The following is a 16,894-nucleotide window of genomic DNA, read 5'->3' as shown; positions in this document are numbered from 1 at the left end:
ATGGGAACAGAAAGGTTGCCCTATGGTATCGTATTGTAGATTTTTGCCATTATGAAAGTGGAAAAAAAAAAGCAAAGAAAAACATTGATTCCAACTTTTGTACACTTAATTGTATGACTTGTACATTTTCCTTCCATATTATTGTAACAAGCCCAAAATCAGTGAATGAAAAGTCGTCTTTATTCCATAAACGCTATTGATTACTTTGGCACTGTGTGATTTATATACAATATAAATCGGTGGTCGACCCAAGAAAGTCCGGGTACAAAAAAAAAGGAAAAAAAAAAAAAAAGAAAAAAAAAAGAATAGAAAGGTTTTTCCTATCATACTCTATAACTTTTCCTCCCCACTCTCTCTCATCTCTATTCCCCCCCCCCACACTCTTTCTGTCTACCTCCCTCCAATATCGCCTGTGTTTTATACTTTATCTTATACTTGTGTGTACATCTTCTATGTTATTGTCCTTGCTATTTTCTTTGATATGTAATTAAAACTTCTCTCTCTCTCTTTCTCTCTGACTGTCTGTATGTCTCCTTTCCTCTTTTCTCTTCTTTACCCACTCTCTCATTCCCCTCTCTCTTCCTCTCATCTTCCAATTTCAGTTTCTCTCTCTATTTTTCCCCTTCTTATGCTTTTTTTCTTCTTGATTTTGTACTCCAGGGTTGAGTGAAAAAAGCATTCGTGTTATTGTGCTTATCTCAGTACCCTAAGAAAATAAAATTTCATTCTTTCATTCGTTCGTTTGTTCATTCGTTCGTTTCTCGATCTTCTCCTTCTTCCTCCCTTTCCTTCTCATTCGCAGTTCCGCGTGACCGTCTTCGTGCTATGATGATTTGTCGTTAAGGTTTCTACCAATGCGTCCTGAGCACAGATCATGATGATACACGTTCCTTTTTCCATGTACGTTCAGGGTGCCTGCTTGGCTCAGGTGGTTGAGAGCCGATATCGTTATAAAGGGGGTTATGTGTTCGAATCTTGGTTCCCCTGGATGTGAAGAAATGAAATACGTGAAGAATGATGTAAAAAAAAAAAAATGATGAAAACCATAAATGTGAAGAACATAATTATGCAAAAAAAAAAAACCAAAACAAAAAAAACTAAAACAAAAAAACAAACAAACAAAAAACAAACAAACAACAACAACAACAACAAAACAAAACAAAACAAAAAAAAACCCAACAAAAATAACCATCAAAATATGTGGAAAGAAAGATGGAAAGGCACACTGAATACAATAATCGCGTCTGAGTTGGAAATCGAGTCGGGTTTGGTGTGTGTGTGTGTGTGTGTGTGTGTGTGTGTGTGTGTGTGTGTGTGTGTGTGTGTGTGTGTGTGTGTGTGTTCGTTCTTTTGTTTAGCGTCTTTTCACTATCAGTGATAGACGTTAAAAAAAAAGAAAAAAGTTTTTTTAAAGGGGTGGGGTGGGGTGGGGTGGGGGCATGGGGTATAACTAACATGCTAGTACATTTAACAGTAACAATTCAATAATAATAATTATAATAATCAGAAACCATTAACACAATTCTGGTGCATTAAAGGAATGTAGAAATAGGGCTATGAACTAATGCCTGTGAAAGTTCGACCATAAGAACCTCGTCAGAAATAACTTTACAAAAATCATCTGCAGAATTATTATTCTCTTTGAAATACTTGGGCAAGAAGGTACGTAACTGCTGGCAGTGAAACAAACAATGATGCAAGCTGAACTGCTTACCACAGATGCATGTAACATTTTTACTATTCTTTATCTTCAGCGCATCAAGTTTTATACGGAAGAAAGTAGAGGTTATTAATCTTGTATAGCAAGCTGATGGATTCGGTATCTTTTCTTTAATAATATTCTCGGGGAATAATGTTCCTTTATGGTTTAAAAACTTTAACTTCCATCGGTTATGAAATCGACCCCATGCTGATTTTTCTAACAAAGTGTATGCCTCTTTTACCGAGAGACGGACATGTATTTTTGTCGATTTTTCTGAATCTTGCGCTCCTCTTTTAGCTGCTTTATCAACAGTTTCATTGCCAAGAATGCCCACATGAGAAGGCACCCAACAAAAACTGACCTCAGTCCCTTTAATCCTTAAACAATGTACCAAATGATTTGCCTCAATAACTAAGTCAGGTCTTGTTTCAAGGCTGAATAATTCTAGAGCATAAAGTACTGATTTGGAATCAACAAAGAATGCTATTTTCGAGAAAACTATTTGATGGCTCACTAAGTAGTTCAGAGCTTGTATAATAGCAATTAGCTCAGCTGTGAATATGGAAAGGTGTTTTCCAATAAAGTAAGATTTTTCAACTTTAAAGGCAGGAATACAGAAAGCCGCACCAGCGTTTTTGTCATCAAGAACAGATCCATCTGTAAATACATGGAGATGATTCTGATATTTTTCTGTTATATGAATTCTGGCAGTACTTGTCGTGATATTGATGTTTTCTTCCTTTCTTGTTTCAGAATAAGTGATATCAAAATCCGCTTTCAACATTTCCCAAAAAGGAACAGGAGAATGATGTGGTTTTGCAGCTAACTCTTTCATGTTAACTTCAGATTCTTTTAACAGATTTGAAATGTAAGTTGCAACTGTTTCTTGTGATGAGATGGCTTTAGCTCTTTTAGGAAAATCAATGTCTGATCTTACTGTCAGTTCATCAGCAATGAAATTTTTTGTCATTGAAGTGTACCTCACAGCGAATTTTGCTGTTGCTAACTCACGATGTTCATTTAAGGGAAGAATTCCGGCTGTTTTGTATGTTTCCTGATTGGATGCATGAGAGGGCACTCCGAGGGCAATTTTGCTAGCCTTACAGTCTACACTTTGAATCTTTTGTAATAGATATTTAGGTGCACTGAAAAATATTTCTTGTGCATAGGTTATCTTAGATCTTACAAGGGCCATGGCAAGATGAATCAATGTTTTTGTATCCATTCCCCAGGGTAAGCGGCTTATAATTTTCATAAAATTGATACTTTTCCTTGCCTTTGTTAAGATGTAATCAAAGTGAATGTTCCATGTCAGCTTTGTGTGTGTGTGTGTGTGTGTGTGTGTGTGTGTGTGTGTGTGTGTGTGATTCTCTCTCTCCCTCTCTCTCTCTCTTTCTCTCTCAGACACACAACACACAAACACTAACACACAGACAACAGATATACAGAGTAGTTACACAGAATCATGTTATGTGTCACCACCCATATGCGCCCAGAACAGAGCAAGCGATGCCCACATTGTTTTCATCACTTTTATTCTTCATCGTGAGACATCAACCATCCTTACCGATTCACCCACATACTCGACAGCGGCAGTTCAAGGACGGACCACAGACACTATCCAACTAACTAACTGACAACGATATCAGTGTCTTTGCTTTGACGTATGAAAGAAAACCGCTACCGGTTTCAGGCGAAAGAAGGAGTGTAGCGGATGGTGTAGGTAGCGTGTCCAGAGCATTCCCTGGCGGCATCGAAGTCATGGTAGTCATTGGCCAGGTCACCAGGGCGAAGTGGGCGCTCCCTGTGGTTGGGGTCGTTGATGAGGGCGTAGATCTCCTCCTGCCCAACAGTGCAACAAGACATGTGTCGCCAAGGTGTTTCCATTTGCCTCATACGTTACGCTGATACGACCATGGAAAGAGGTGCGATGGCCTTTTCTAAATTAAAACAATCCTCATAGGAACTGTTGATGGAGGAAGATCGAGGGAAAGACAGGACCCCCCCCCCCATCACCCCCCTCACCCCCCCTCCAAAAAAAAACAACAACAACAAAAAACAAAACAAAACCAAAAAATACCCCCCCAAAACAACAAAAACCGATGGACATACAACATTGCAGAATGGACAGGAAAAACAGACCCAGACCCCGAAGAAGAAGAAGAAGAAGAAGAAGAAGAAGAAAGAGGAGGAGGAGGAGGAGAGAAGAAGAAGAAGAAGAAGAAGAAAGAGGTGGAGGAGGAGGAGAAGAAGAAGAAGAAGAAGAAAGAGTAGGAGGAGGAGGAGGAGGAGGAGAAGACGAAGAAGAAGACGAAGAAGAAGACGAAGAAGAGAAGGAGGAGAAGAAGAAGAAGAAGAAGAAGAAGAAGAAGAAGAAGAAGAAGAAGAAGAAGAAGAAGAAGAAGAAGAAGGAGGAGGAGGAGGAGGAGGAGGAGGAGGAGAGAAGAAGAAGAAGAAGAAGAAGAAGAAGAAGAAGAAGAAGAAGAAGAAGAAGAAGAAGGAGGAGGAGGAGGAGAAGAAGAAGAAGAAGAAGAAGAAGAACAAGAACAAGAACAAGAAGAAGGAGGAGGAGGAGGAGAGAAGAAGAAGAAGAAGAAGAAGAAGAAGAAGAAGAAGAAGAAGAAGAAGAAGAAGGAGAGGAGAAGAAGAAGAAGAAGAAGAAGAAGAAGAAGAAGAAGAAGAAGAAGAAGAAGAAGAAGAGAGAAGAAGAAGGAGAGAGAGAAGAAGAAGAAGAAGAAGAAGAAGAAGAGGAGGAGGAGGAGTAGAAGAAGAAGAAGAAGAAGAGAGGAAGAAGAAGAAGAAGAAGAAGAAGAAGAAGAAGAAGAAGAAGAAGAAGAATGACGATACTCACGGTGATCTTGAAGACATTTTCCTCAGTGTCCAGAAGGCTTTCCCAGCTCCTCGCCACCTTGATGACATAGCAGTACCGGCTGTCACGGCCATCGTTGATGAACAGCAGAAGATGATCAGTCTGCAAAACAAAACAAAAACAGCGGAAAATTAGTATAACGGTGTCGTAAGGAAACACCACACCACACACCACACAGCCCCACACCACACCACACCACAGTTTTCAGTTCCACGGAGTTAACAAAGCGTGCATACTGGTCTCTATACACCACAGCCCATCTAATGCGTGAAAAAAAACATGAAAGAAATGAGCAGAATCCTGACCTTCACATAAACTCAACGCATTGATCAAGTCAATGACTGAGGGCTAAACCTAGGATTGCGTAAAATATTAACATAAAATGGAATAAAACAATCAAATAAAAAATTGATAAACAAGTTTGGTTTAAAAGGTTAAAGGCACCATAACCTTTTACGGTCATCGGGACAGTGACTTAGTACCCTCCTCTGTGTCTGGGGCTCGGCATAGGTAGGCGGGGCCCAGTCCTTCCCTTGCACTGTTTTAACCTTCCCCAACTGAAGTCATGTAGCCTACCAGTTCACACCTGGGTGGGGTGTGGAAAATCGGAATAAAGCGAAATATATGCAAGTGAGATACGTAGATGACAAACACATAGCGACTAGCGTCAGTCACAATTAAGTGAAAGTTACGCAGTAGGCAGTGAAAAATACTTGGAAGGCAGTGAGAGATACGTGTAAGGCAGTGCAAGATACGTGTAAGGCCACAAAGACGTGGACGGCAGTGAAAGATACGAAGAAGGCAGTGAAAGATTCGAAGAGGGCAGTGAGAGATAAGTGGAAGGCAGTGAAAGATACGAAGAAGGCAGTGAAACTTTCATGGAAGACGGTGAAATATACGAAGAAGGCGGTGAAAAATACTTGGAAGGAAGTGCAAGATACGTGTAAGGCCACAAAGACGTGGACGTCTGTGAAAGATAAGTGGAAGGCAGTGAAAGATACAAAGATGGCTGTGAAAGATACGAAGTGGAAGCAGTGAAAGATCCGTTGAAGGCAGTCAAAGATACATAGATGGCAGTGAAAGATACGAAGTGAAGGAAGTGAACAATACGTGGACGGCAGTGCAAGATATCTGGAAGGCAGTGAAAGATACGTGCAAGGCAGTGAAATATACGTGGACGACAGTGAAAGATACGCGAAAGGCAGTGAAAGATAAGTGGACGACAGTGAAATAGACGCGAAAGGCAGTGAAAGATACGTGGAAGGCAGTGAAAGATACGTGGAAGGCAGTGAAAGATAAGTGGAAGGCAGTGAAAGATACGAAGAAGGCAGTGAAAGATAAGTGGAAGGCAGTGAAAGATACGTGGACGACAGTGAAAGATACGTGGAAGGCAGTGAAAGATACGAAGAAGGCAGTGAAAGATAAGTGGAAGGCAGTGAAAGATACGTGGAAGGCAGTGAAAGATAAGTGGAAGGCAGTGAAAGATACGTGGTAGGCAGTGAAATATGAGTGGAAGCTAGTGAAAGATATAAAGAAGGCAGTGAAAGATATGAAGAAGCCAGCAAAGAAGACAAACATATAGCGACTAGCATCAGTCATAATTAAGTGAAAGTTATGCTGAAGGCACTGAAAGGTTCTCAGAAGATAAACACAGAATGTGATATCAGTTATAGTACAGTGAAGACAGACTTCAAGATGACTGAGATAAGTCATGATAAAGTAAACACACACACACACACACACACACACACACACACACACACACACACACACACACACACACACACACACACACCACAGTGACTGACATCAGTCTGGTGGTCCTCCAGACGCCATCCGTGCATGGTGTCAATGGTGTCATCATTGGCGTTCTGCTGCTGGAGCTGGTCACGGATGTTCTGGAAGATGTTCTGGAACCCTCCCAGCTGGGCCTGGGGCAGAAAAGAAGAACAGTTCTCAATGCACAGTAAAGAGAGACGCAGTCAACACAACACAACGACTCGCATCAATGCAGGGACGCAATGGACGACCATCTTGTGGTGCTGGAACTGTACGTTACACTACGCTATTGAGTTCGCTCATCACGCACTCAAACTGTACTTCTTTTCGCGTGCCCTTCATTGAGTAGAACTGTAGCACTGAGACAGCCCTCATCAAAATTGGGAACGATTTTTTTTCAAAACTTATCTTGGCAACAACTGACTATCCGTTCTCTCCCTCCTTGACCTTTCGGTAGCTTTTGATACTATTGATCATCAGATTCTCCTTAACTGTCTGAATCGCACTTGTGGAATCTGCGATCTTGCTCTCTCGTGGTTCCGATCTTTTCTGTCTGACCGGTCCAGTGTTGTTTCTGTTCGCGGTCTTTCTTCCTCGTCTTCAGACGTACAGTTTGGTGTACCACAAGGTTCCGTGCTTGTGCCCATTTTGTTTGTTCTCTACACTCAACTGATTTTCACCATTCATCAGTCATCATTCATTATCTTATCACAGCTTTTCCAGCAATCAGCTGCATCTTTTGGGACTGCCGTCTCTCCTTTCCTCTCTCACTGACTCTACTCAGGCCTGCATCTCTGATCTGAAGACATGAATGACTAAAACTAAGCTAAACTTTAATGAGGATAAACGAGAATCACCCCATAAAGACTTTGCCGCTCAGTCGTTCTTCCCTCCTGTCTCCGTCATTGGCAATCTTGGTGTCATACTTGAACAGTCTCTTTCCTATAAGCAGTATGTTGCAAATATATGCGAACTGTTTTGAAATTCACAGAATTAAATTCCATTCGTGATCTCCTGACTGAAGATTAAACCAAAACTCTCCTGTGTGCTTTTGTGCTGTCCCACCTAGATCATTGTAATTCCCTTCTTACTGGTTCGCCTAGCTACCTCATAGCTAGACTTCAAAAGGTCCAGAATCATGCTGTTCGTCTTGTCTTTCTGTCCTCGTTCATTCTTTGCACTTACTCCCAGTACAAGAAAGAATTATTTACAATATCGTCTCTCGTTGTATCAAGTCAATTGAGGCTACTGGTCCACAGTATCTTTCCTATATCATTCATCTTTATACATCCTAACATCACCTCCGCTCTTCTTCTTACACCTGCCTGATGAAGATCCCCCCAATTCGAACCAAAACGTACGACCAACGCAGTTTTTTTTTTTCCTGATTCTGACCAAGCCCCCACTCTTTGGAATCAACTTCCTCAGCCTCTCCATCACGCACCTGTGCTGCAGTCTTTCACCTTTGCTCCAGTCTGAAGACTCATCTCCTGAATAATACTACACAGCTTATCCCTTTCCAGTATCATGAACTAAAATGATTATTAGCGAGTGAGTGTTTAGTAACAGAATTTGTACGTTGTATTTTTGATTGTTTGCCTACTATGACTTACGTGCATACACGCACATGTGTGTGTGTGTGTGTGTGTGTGTGTGTGTGTGTGTGTGTGTGTGTGTGTGTGTGTGTGTGTGTGAATGATTTATTTAAAAAAAAGTTTTTGATGGTTTATCTCAGTTTTATCTTGTGTTCAATTTTTCCTTTTTGGTATTCATGTTTTTCTATTCTTTTTTTTGTTGTTGTTGTAAACGCCCAAGGTTTATTCTTAAGGTTGACGAGACACAAACGCACAACAAAATAATGATAAACAACTGGACAAGATCAACGAGTAAAATACAGAAATGAACGAATCCCCAAAACAAGGACTCATACCGTAGCCACAGCAGCCAGTGCCAACACAATCAGACACTTCATGATGCAGAAAGACAGACCACTTTGACCAGCAGAAAGTAAAAACGATGGACAGTCAGCTCAAACGTCACTACCAGAGACAGACAGGCTCATCTTTTATAACGGCTAAAACACGGATCTTATCAGCCCAGCTTCATGTGGGTGAAGTCAGGCGCAGACAGGCACGCCTTGCATCACGTGCATAGCATGCCCTGCACACTGCATGTCCAGATAAGATAGAACAAGAACAAGAACAAAACTTTAATCTCCAGGCCTCCGGCCCCTAGAAAGAGGTCAAAAGTACACAATATGGTGATCACTCAGCCACAACAAAATGTAAAATACTTAACCTATAGAACAAAAGTGCTTCTCGTGCATAGTAAATTAATTCTAACTTTCATCATTGTTGTCACAGAATTCCTGTCGTATCTTCAGGGCATTAAATATATAAATGCATAGTTTACGAATATTGTAAACAGAACCATTCTTCATCAAGTGAACATACGATTGACCTTCAGAGTTCAGATGTTTTTGCCGCAGGTTATTGTAAAGGACACAATTGTTTATAAAATGGCTTTCATCTTCGATTACATTACAACGTTTACATGCGTAATTTGAATTACATTTGAATGTTCTTCTAAAAAATGATCCATTTATTGGGAGCAAACCAAGCCGTAATTTTACCAAACAGTCCCTAAAACACTTTTTATCCACATATTCAAAATATTGCTCACACTGAAAACCAGTTTTAAACAGTTTGTAGTTATGATATATATCTTTAAACAGATAAGATAAAAATCCAGTGCAAGGAGATACAGATTCGTTCACATAGGTCACGACCGCGACCAGTCCTTTTTAGAAAGATTCCTATTTCTAGAAAGTCATCACCGAAGTAAGCGCAGCTCTGCGCTCAGCATAAAGATGAATGACATAGCAAAACGTGTGTGTGTGTGTGTGTGTGTGTGTGTGTGTGTGTGTGTGTGTGTGTGTGTGTGTGTGTGTGTGTGTGTGTGCGTGTGTGTGTGTGTGTGTGTGTGTGTGTGTGTGTGTGTGTGTGTGTGTGTGTGTGTGTGTGTGTGTGCTTATGTTTCTGTGTATGTGTTTGTGTCTGTGACTTTATATATTGTCACTAAAAACCATAAAAATGATTCATGTATTTGATTGTGTAATGAACTACACACACACACACACACACACACACACACACACACACACACACACACACACACACACACACACACATATATATATATATATCTCATCATAATCACTTACATCTGTTATTGTTTATGTTCACATTTTTCCCATCTATTCTGAATGTCATGTCATAATGAATTTATATATATATACATAATAAAACGGTGGTCGACCCAAGAAAGTCCGGGGGAAAAAAAAATCACCGAAGTAAGCACCTTCAGTTCCCCTGTACTTCAACAGTCTTCTCATAAAAGTTGAAATCTGCACATTGAAAAGTGGACTCCATACATATGTATATATAAACATACTTGCTCGTGTTTTGGGATGTTATTTAGTGTCTGACACCCGCCATTTTCAGTTAAAGGGAGAGAGAAATGAAACGAATTTGGTTGTTGATGCTGCTGCTGCTGCTGCTGCTTTTGTTGTTGTTGTTGTTGTTGTTGTTGCTGTTGTTTTCACCCAGCTCTGGAGCCGCAGTATTGCGCCACCCTTATTCGTCTCCCCCTCCCCCTGTTTTCAAGTTTTTATTTAGTAAGGCTATAATGATAGACAAGCCTTAACTTCAGCTGTAAAGACAGCATTTTCTGTTTCAATTTCAAAGGGGTGTGAAAGTGTGTGCACTGATCAATACATGGTACGCACACACACACACACACACACACACACACACACACAGACACACACACACACACACACACACACACACACACACACACACACACACACACACGCACACACATAGACACACATTGACACACAGGCACAGACACACAAAGACACACACACACACACACACACACACACAGACACACACACACACACACACACACACACACACACACACACACACACACACACACACAGAGCAGAGACCTGACGTTCGTATAAACTCAAGACGCTGGTCAGGCTTTGTAAATGATACCAATAAACGATTCCAAGTGGACGTACTATGATCGGACTTGACGTTATCTCTAACGTTTCGTTCTCCTCACGTGGGCCGATGAACTAAGGTCCAGTTCTAAGTACTGTTTGCCGTCACTGTTTACGTAATGAGATCTTGACCATGTGCACGTGTACTCTCTCTCTCTCTGTGTCTGTCTCCCTGTCTCTCTCTCTCTGTGTTTTATCTGACTCTGACATAACCGTCCCCTGGTTATAAAATACTTCGACTAGTTCCACAAGCTTAAAAGAAAACAATTCTGTAAATGTAATACAACCAAACAATAACATAAAACCAAAGGGAAAAAGTACTCTGGATAAGTTTAACGTTGAATTGTGTGGGCAAATTCAAAACAAAACGTATCAGTTTTGTACGTAATGGATACAATCACAGAAATCCTATTGAAAGAATTAAATGGACTGACGATTTTTAATTCAGTGACGGAATCTGCCACTCCAGAAGATAAAGAATTTACTGTGTTCAGCGACATTAACAAAACCCCCAAAAAAAACACTTAGCCGCAGTGGAATCAGTTGGATACAGTGATTAGACAGACTACACGAACAGCCGCCTATTTTCAGTACCGTCACTGATCACATATATGCTTCATGTAAACAGAATATTATGGAAATTTGTTCTCCAATCAGTGGACGTCGTAATCACTCAACCGTATGCATCACCTGAACGAATAAAGGTAACAGAATTCCAAAATCAGTTTATAAAACTATTGAATATGGATGTTTCAACAAATCCAACACTGGTAATTTTCTGTTTGGTTTACTTCTAAACAGACCCAGAAAAAGTTATGGAATTTTGGACAAACGCCTTATGTGCATGCTATCAAAGCGCTTTGATTTATCTCTGCACAAGATTCAGCGCTATATAGATACCATTATTAATTACGATAAACCAAGAAAGGTATGCAAAACAAACAAATGAAAAGAACTCAGTGAGCGAAAAACAATATCAAGCTCTATTTGGGACTCAGTTCACAAACCTACTATCAAGGCATAATACTAAATCACAAATTAGCACTAAGAATATAACCTCAGATTCACTGAACAGTCATCTGGTTAACATTGGCGACAAATAAATCAATGATGACAGATGGAAATTCAATGATTTAGAACTTGTAATTGATTACTGTGAAATAAAAAAAAAATCAAATTTCAAATATATATATTCCTCGTGACATTTTTGCTTCTCCAGCTCTGTTAACCATTAATCAGTCAAGTACCAAAGATATACATGAACTGGATATCAGAATCATAAAAAAAAATCGGTACAAGTGATTACTAAACATCTAACTCATATCTATAATCCCTGCGCAGAGAAAAAAAAAAAGATTTTTCCGTGTGCTTCAAACAAGCAAAGGGTTTTCCATTCTGTAAATCAGGTGATCCATCGCATCCTTCTAACAACAGACCTATATTTATATAATCAGTTCTTTCAAACCGCTGGAAAAGCATATCCAAAGAGCGTGTACTGTAACAGTTATGTAAGTTAAGCACATAAGAGGAGTTCCATGCTTTATCAAGAGATTCTGTTCTGTCAAAACATCTATATCCCCAATATCATAAAAAAAGCGACCCAGTCCGCCGTTGGAGAAAGTGACAGGTCTTTAAGCAAAGCTAAGAAACAACAGTTTTTACGTTCAGGAAAACACCCCCCCCCCCCCCCCCCCGAAAAAAACAACATCAACAAAAAAAAAAACAAAAACAAACAAACAAACAGACAAAAAACAAAACAAAAAAACAGCAGAAAAAAACACACACATACAAAACAAAAACAAAAAAACAAAACGAGAGACAATATAAGACGTCGTTGCAGACGCAGAGTACTAGAGGTACGTGCTTAATAACTGAAGCAGGAGGGGTCCAGTCGAGAATCTTGCTGCGTGCTGTCAGTTAAAGGAAATGGGACCAAGAGGGACCTGTCGGAAATCTTGAGCTGTCCAACCAGAAGAAGAGCTTAAAAATGAATTGAATCATTACCAATATTTAATGATTAGATAATCTATTTTAAGATTTAGTTTTCTGAGAGATCGCGTGTATGTCTGGAATGATTTGGAATATTTTGATATATTGATTATGATATTATGAAGAAAGGGAAAGTTAATAACATATTTTGTCTGTCTATTGGTGAGCCTTCCGAGTGAATGGAGTGATGTGTGATCGTGTGGTATGACACTGTGCTACATGACGACTACCTGACATCATCATCTGAGGAGACATCACATGTTTTTACATGACGACCGCCAGATATTGTCAAATGCGGCGACAATTTCTGGTCTACATGACGACCGTCTGACATCTTCATCTGAGGAGACATCACCTGTTCTACATGACGACCCGACATCTATCTTCAGAACAGTCAACATCTAGTCCTCAAGACGATCAACATATGATGATGTTTTTTTCATATTTGATAAATATTACCTTCAATACAAGGGGAGGGGGGGGGGGGGGGGGTGGGGGGGGGGGGGAGGGGAGAAAAAAGAAGAGACAAGATCAACAGACATTTTCATCTGAAACGATAACATCCAGTCAACATAACGACCATCGGATATCGTCAACATACATGATCCACATGACGACTATTTGACATCATCCTGTATGTGAACTGCAGGTAATTATTCTGGCGGTTAGCTGCCAGCTTCCGCTGAGCAGTCAACAGATGGTCAACGCGGTGATCACCTGCCACCATCAACCTCTGAGTCAACAACTGATCGACGAACCGAAATCCCATAATCTTCAACCCATTCACCAGAAGTTGATCAACTTGTGCGAGTACAGTTTCGCAACTCATCGGCCACCTTGTGTTCGATAATGTAATGTCCTTCTTTCATCATCATCGTTCTGGTTTTTTTTCTGCATATCACATCACATTAATGATATTTTTATACGGTTCACTTGATCTAATATATATCTCGGAAGAAGTTGCAACAAACATGTGAGAATCCATCGGTCTTGCAATGGAACACCCACTCTTTGACTACAAAAATTGATAATCTGCGTGCATACCTTAATAATATCTTTCATCATAGTCTCCTCCTTCAGTTCTAAAATGTTAGTAAACACAATTTCCAAAGCTAGGTTATATACTATCCTCTGGTTTATTATATAAGCGAGGATTCGGACAAAATAAGCATAGCGATTTCTGTGCAGTGTGTGTTGAATTATGCACATATCCAACCTTCTCCTATTCCAAAGCATACCTAAAAGACGTCAGCAAAATTTGTAAAATTACATACCACAAACAATCAAACCATGTACCTGGCTTCAGGTTGTTACCCTAAAGGTCAAAGTAGGCAAAATGTAAACTGGCTGTGAACATTAAATTGCTCTGAAGAAAAATGGATTATCGGAGACTTTCATTCCCACGTGCCCTTCTGGGATACAGATTGTAATTTTCTCGTTGATTCATTGTTACACTTACTCAATGATGGGATGATTACGCATATTCCAGATGTGGCTCATCACAGAGCATCGGCCTTACGTTTATATCACCATTTCTAGCATCATCAGAAAAAGAAGGATATTGGCGATGATCGACTAGGTAGTGATCATGTACCCATCAGTCCAGAGGTAACTGTAGATGATATGATGCAAGGAGGCCACACACAAGAGGAGACCCTGCACTGCTGGTGGTTTGGTTGCGTTTAGTAGAGTCTGGTAGTGTTCAGGAGTGCCTAGCCTGACTTAGCATACACTGGGCACCACCTACTAAGCCACTTACTGACGAAAATAACCGATTAGTCGCGGAGTCAGACAGCGTAAGTGTCCTCCCTCAAGAGTAGAGACATGCTGCTGACACTGTTGATACCTTAGTGAAATGAAAACGATTTTGGGGCAAAATCAATACCAGTATCAAAGACTTTAAAACGGGAGGAGGAAAAGAAGATTATATTCCTGCACATACCTATCATACTCATCAACAACCGATACTCTGTGGCATAACCATAATAGCACGTGTTACGTGTTCGAGTTCGAGTCCGAGTCCGAGTTTTATCTCTCTCTCTCTCCCTCTGTGTGTGTGTGTGTGTGTGTGTGTGTGTGTGTGTGTGTGCGTGCGTGCGTGTGTGTGTGTGTGTGTGTGTGTGTGTGTGTGTGTGTGTGTGTGTGTGTGTGTGTGTGTGTGTGACTCACACAAGCACGCACGTCCGCGCGCGCGCACACACACACAGACACACACACACACAAAACACTCACTAGGTTCTGCGCGTGTGTGTGTGTGTGCGTTCGTGCGTGCATGTTTATGTTATATACTGTAAGGGGGTGGGGAGAGGTTGGGGGAGAGAGAGTGTGTTTTTGGGAGGGGAAGGGGACAGAAACAGTGAACAGGAGGTCCATCTCAAAACCATATATGGGAGGCTATTGAAATACAGGCCCTGCGCTTTTGCCACAACCTGGTTTTGGTCCCTTTTATTTAAAAGTTGGGACTTCATAACGCGATAACTCACCATGGCCTCTTATTGTCCTTTTCCTTTTCGAATTTCCTGATTTTTCTTCTGACTTTCCATCTTTGTTCCGTTTTACTTTGTTGTTTGTTTGTTTCTTTCTTTCTCCCCCTCCTCCCCTCCTTCTCAATCCCCAGGTCTCTCTCTTTGATTTCCAATCCCTCGTCGGCTTCTCTCTCTGTCTATCACATTCCCTCTCTCCCCCTTCTTCTCCTTCTTCTTCTTCTTCCTTCCTCTCTTCACTATAATCATTCTTTTTTTTGTGTTGTCTTTTTGCTATGATCATTTATTCTTAAGGTTTTTAGCGCATACATAAAAGCACACAGTTCATGATGGTATACATTCTGTCTTGTCTGTACCTTTAGGGTGCCTGTTTACCTCGGCTGGCTTGAGTGCCGACCTCTCGATTGTGAGTTCGAGCCTCAGGGAACTCCAAGATGTGAAGGAAAAAAGAGGAGTCACGTGAAACAATGTGAAGAAAATGTACAGAATTATGTGAAAAAAACCCCCACCAACAAATGTGGAGATATTTCCTGTAATCTCTTGTTTCGTTTTGTCAAAATTGGCCGCAATACATTTCTATTGGTAGAGTCAAAGTCAATAAACGCTATCTGAAGTTTACAAATTTGGGGACAAATTTTTCAGAATAAGAGACCAGAGAGTAAGCATGTGCTCCATTGTTGAATAACCTCATGTGAAGCCAGCTTGATGTTAGTCTGTAATACATTGATGCGTTCTAAGAGAGAGAGAGAGAGAGAGAGAGAGAGAGAGAGAGAGAGGGAGAGAGAGAGAGAGAGATAGAGAGAGAGAGAGAGAGAGTGTGTGTGCTCACACACACACACACACAGACGGACGCAAACACACAGACGGACACACACATACAGACGGGCACAAACACACACACACATGCACGCGCACACACACACACACACACACACACACACACACACACACACACACACACACACACACACACACACACACACACAAAACCGAGTTACTACACAGACTTACGTTGTGTGCAAGCACCCACGTGCGCCAAAAAACTGAGCAAGCAATGGCCATGATTATTGGTTGTTTTTTGTTTTTCGCTTTTATTCCCCATCGTCAAATATCAACCATCCCTACCGATCAATCCACAAACCCGACAGCGTCAAATCCGGCGTAGACCACAGACACTAACTGCCAAAAAAACAACAACATTAGTGCCTTTGCATGGACTTATGAAAGAAGACCGTTGATGGTTTAGGCGAAAGAAGGAGTGTAGCGGATGGTGTAGGTAGCGTGTCCAGAGCATTCCCTGGCGGCATCGAAGTCATGGTAGTCATTGGCCAGGTCACCAGGGCGAAGTGGGCGCTCCCTGTGGTTGGGGTCGTTGATGAGGGCGTAGATCTCCTCCTGCCCAACAGTGCAACAAGACATGTGTCACCAAGGTGTTTCCATTTGTGGTATGGCCACGTAACCAGATCCAGTGACCATGTTAAAACAATCCTCCAAGTTAACTCTCTCCATACGAACGGCGAAAGAGACGACGTTAACAGCGTTTCACCCCAATTACCATCATCAAAATATTGCAAGCGGAAGGCTCTTATACTGAAGAGGTGAATGTTGACAAAGAATACCACAATTCTGACGACGGAAGCTAAAGGTTGGGTCATTCAGACACCCACTGGACATCCGAGGGGTCTGTGTAGAGGAGAAGAGAGGACTGGCCGTACTGAGTGAGTTGACTGCTGAAGAAGGCAGACGGAAGAGGAGACAGACAAAACAACAACAACAACAAAAAAAGAGAAAACAAAACAAATAACAACAGCAACAACAACAACAACAGCAAAGAAAAAACAACCAGCGATGGATGTGCAACAGTGCAGATTGGAAAGGAAAACCATTTACAGAGACCCACACTTTGACACGCACCCGACAGATCTTGAAGAATCTGGTAAACATCTGGTAAACAGTTCTTCTGCGTGACGCCTCAGAAAGTTGAGAGAGAAGAAGAA

At 41.1% G+C, this 16,894-nt stretch overlaps 1 long non-coding RNA gene across 1 annotated transcript in view; it reads right to left on the bottom strand.

The window, feature by feature from the left end:
- Positions 1 to 16,059: 16,059 nt before the first annotated feature.
- The window catches only part of LOC143284145 (uncharacterized), a 1,285-nt gene continuing 450 nt past the window's right edge, over positions 16,060 to 16,894 (bottom strand). Inside the window, exon 2 of the long non-coding RNA XR_013055499.1 lies at positions 16,060 to 16,292. This is a non-coding gene — a long non-coding RNA (uncharacterized LOC143284145). The remainder of the gene's footprint in view (positions 16,293 to 16,894) is intronic.

This window comes from Babylonia areolata, chromosome 7 (assembly GCF_041734735.1).
Source record: "Babylonia areolata isolate BAREFJ2019XMU chromosome 7, ASM4173473v1, whole genome shotgun sequence".
NCBI classification, from domain to species: Eukaryota; Metazoa; Mollusca; class Gastropoda; order Neogastropoda; family Buccinidae; genus Babylonia; species Babylonia areolata.
The sequence above is the reverse complement of the archived record's forward strand: the minus strand, read 5'-3'. Positions and strand labels throughout refer to the sequence as shown.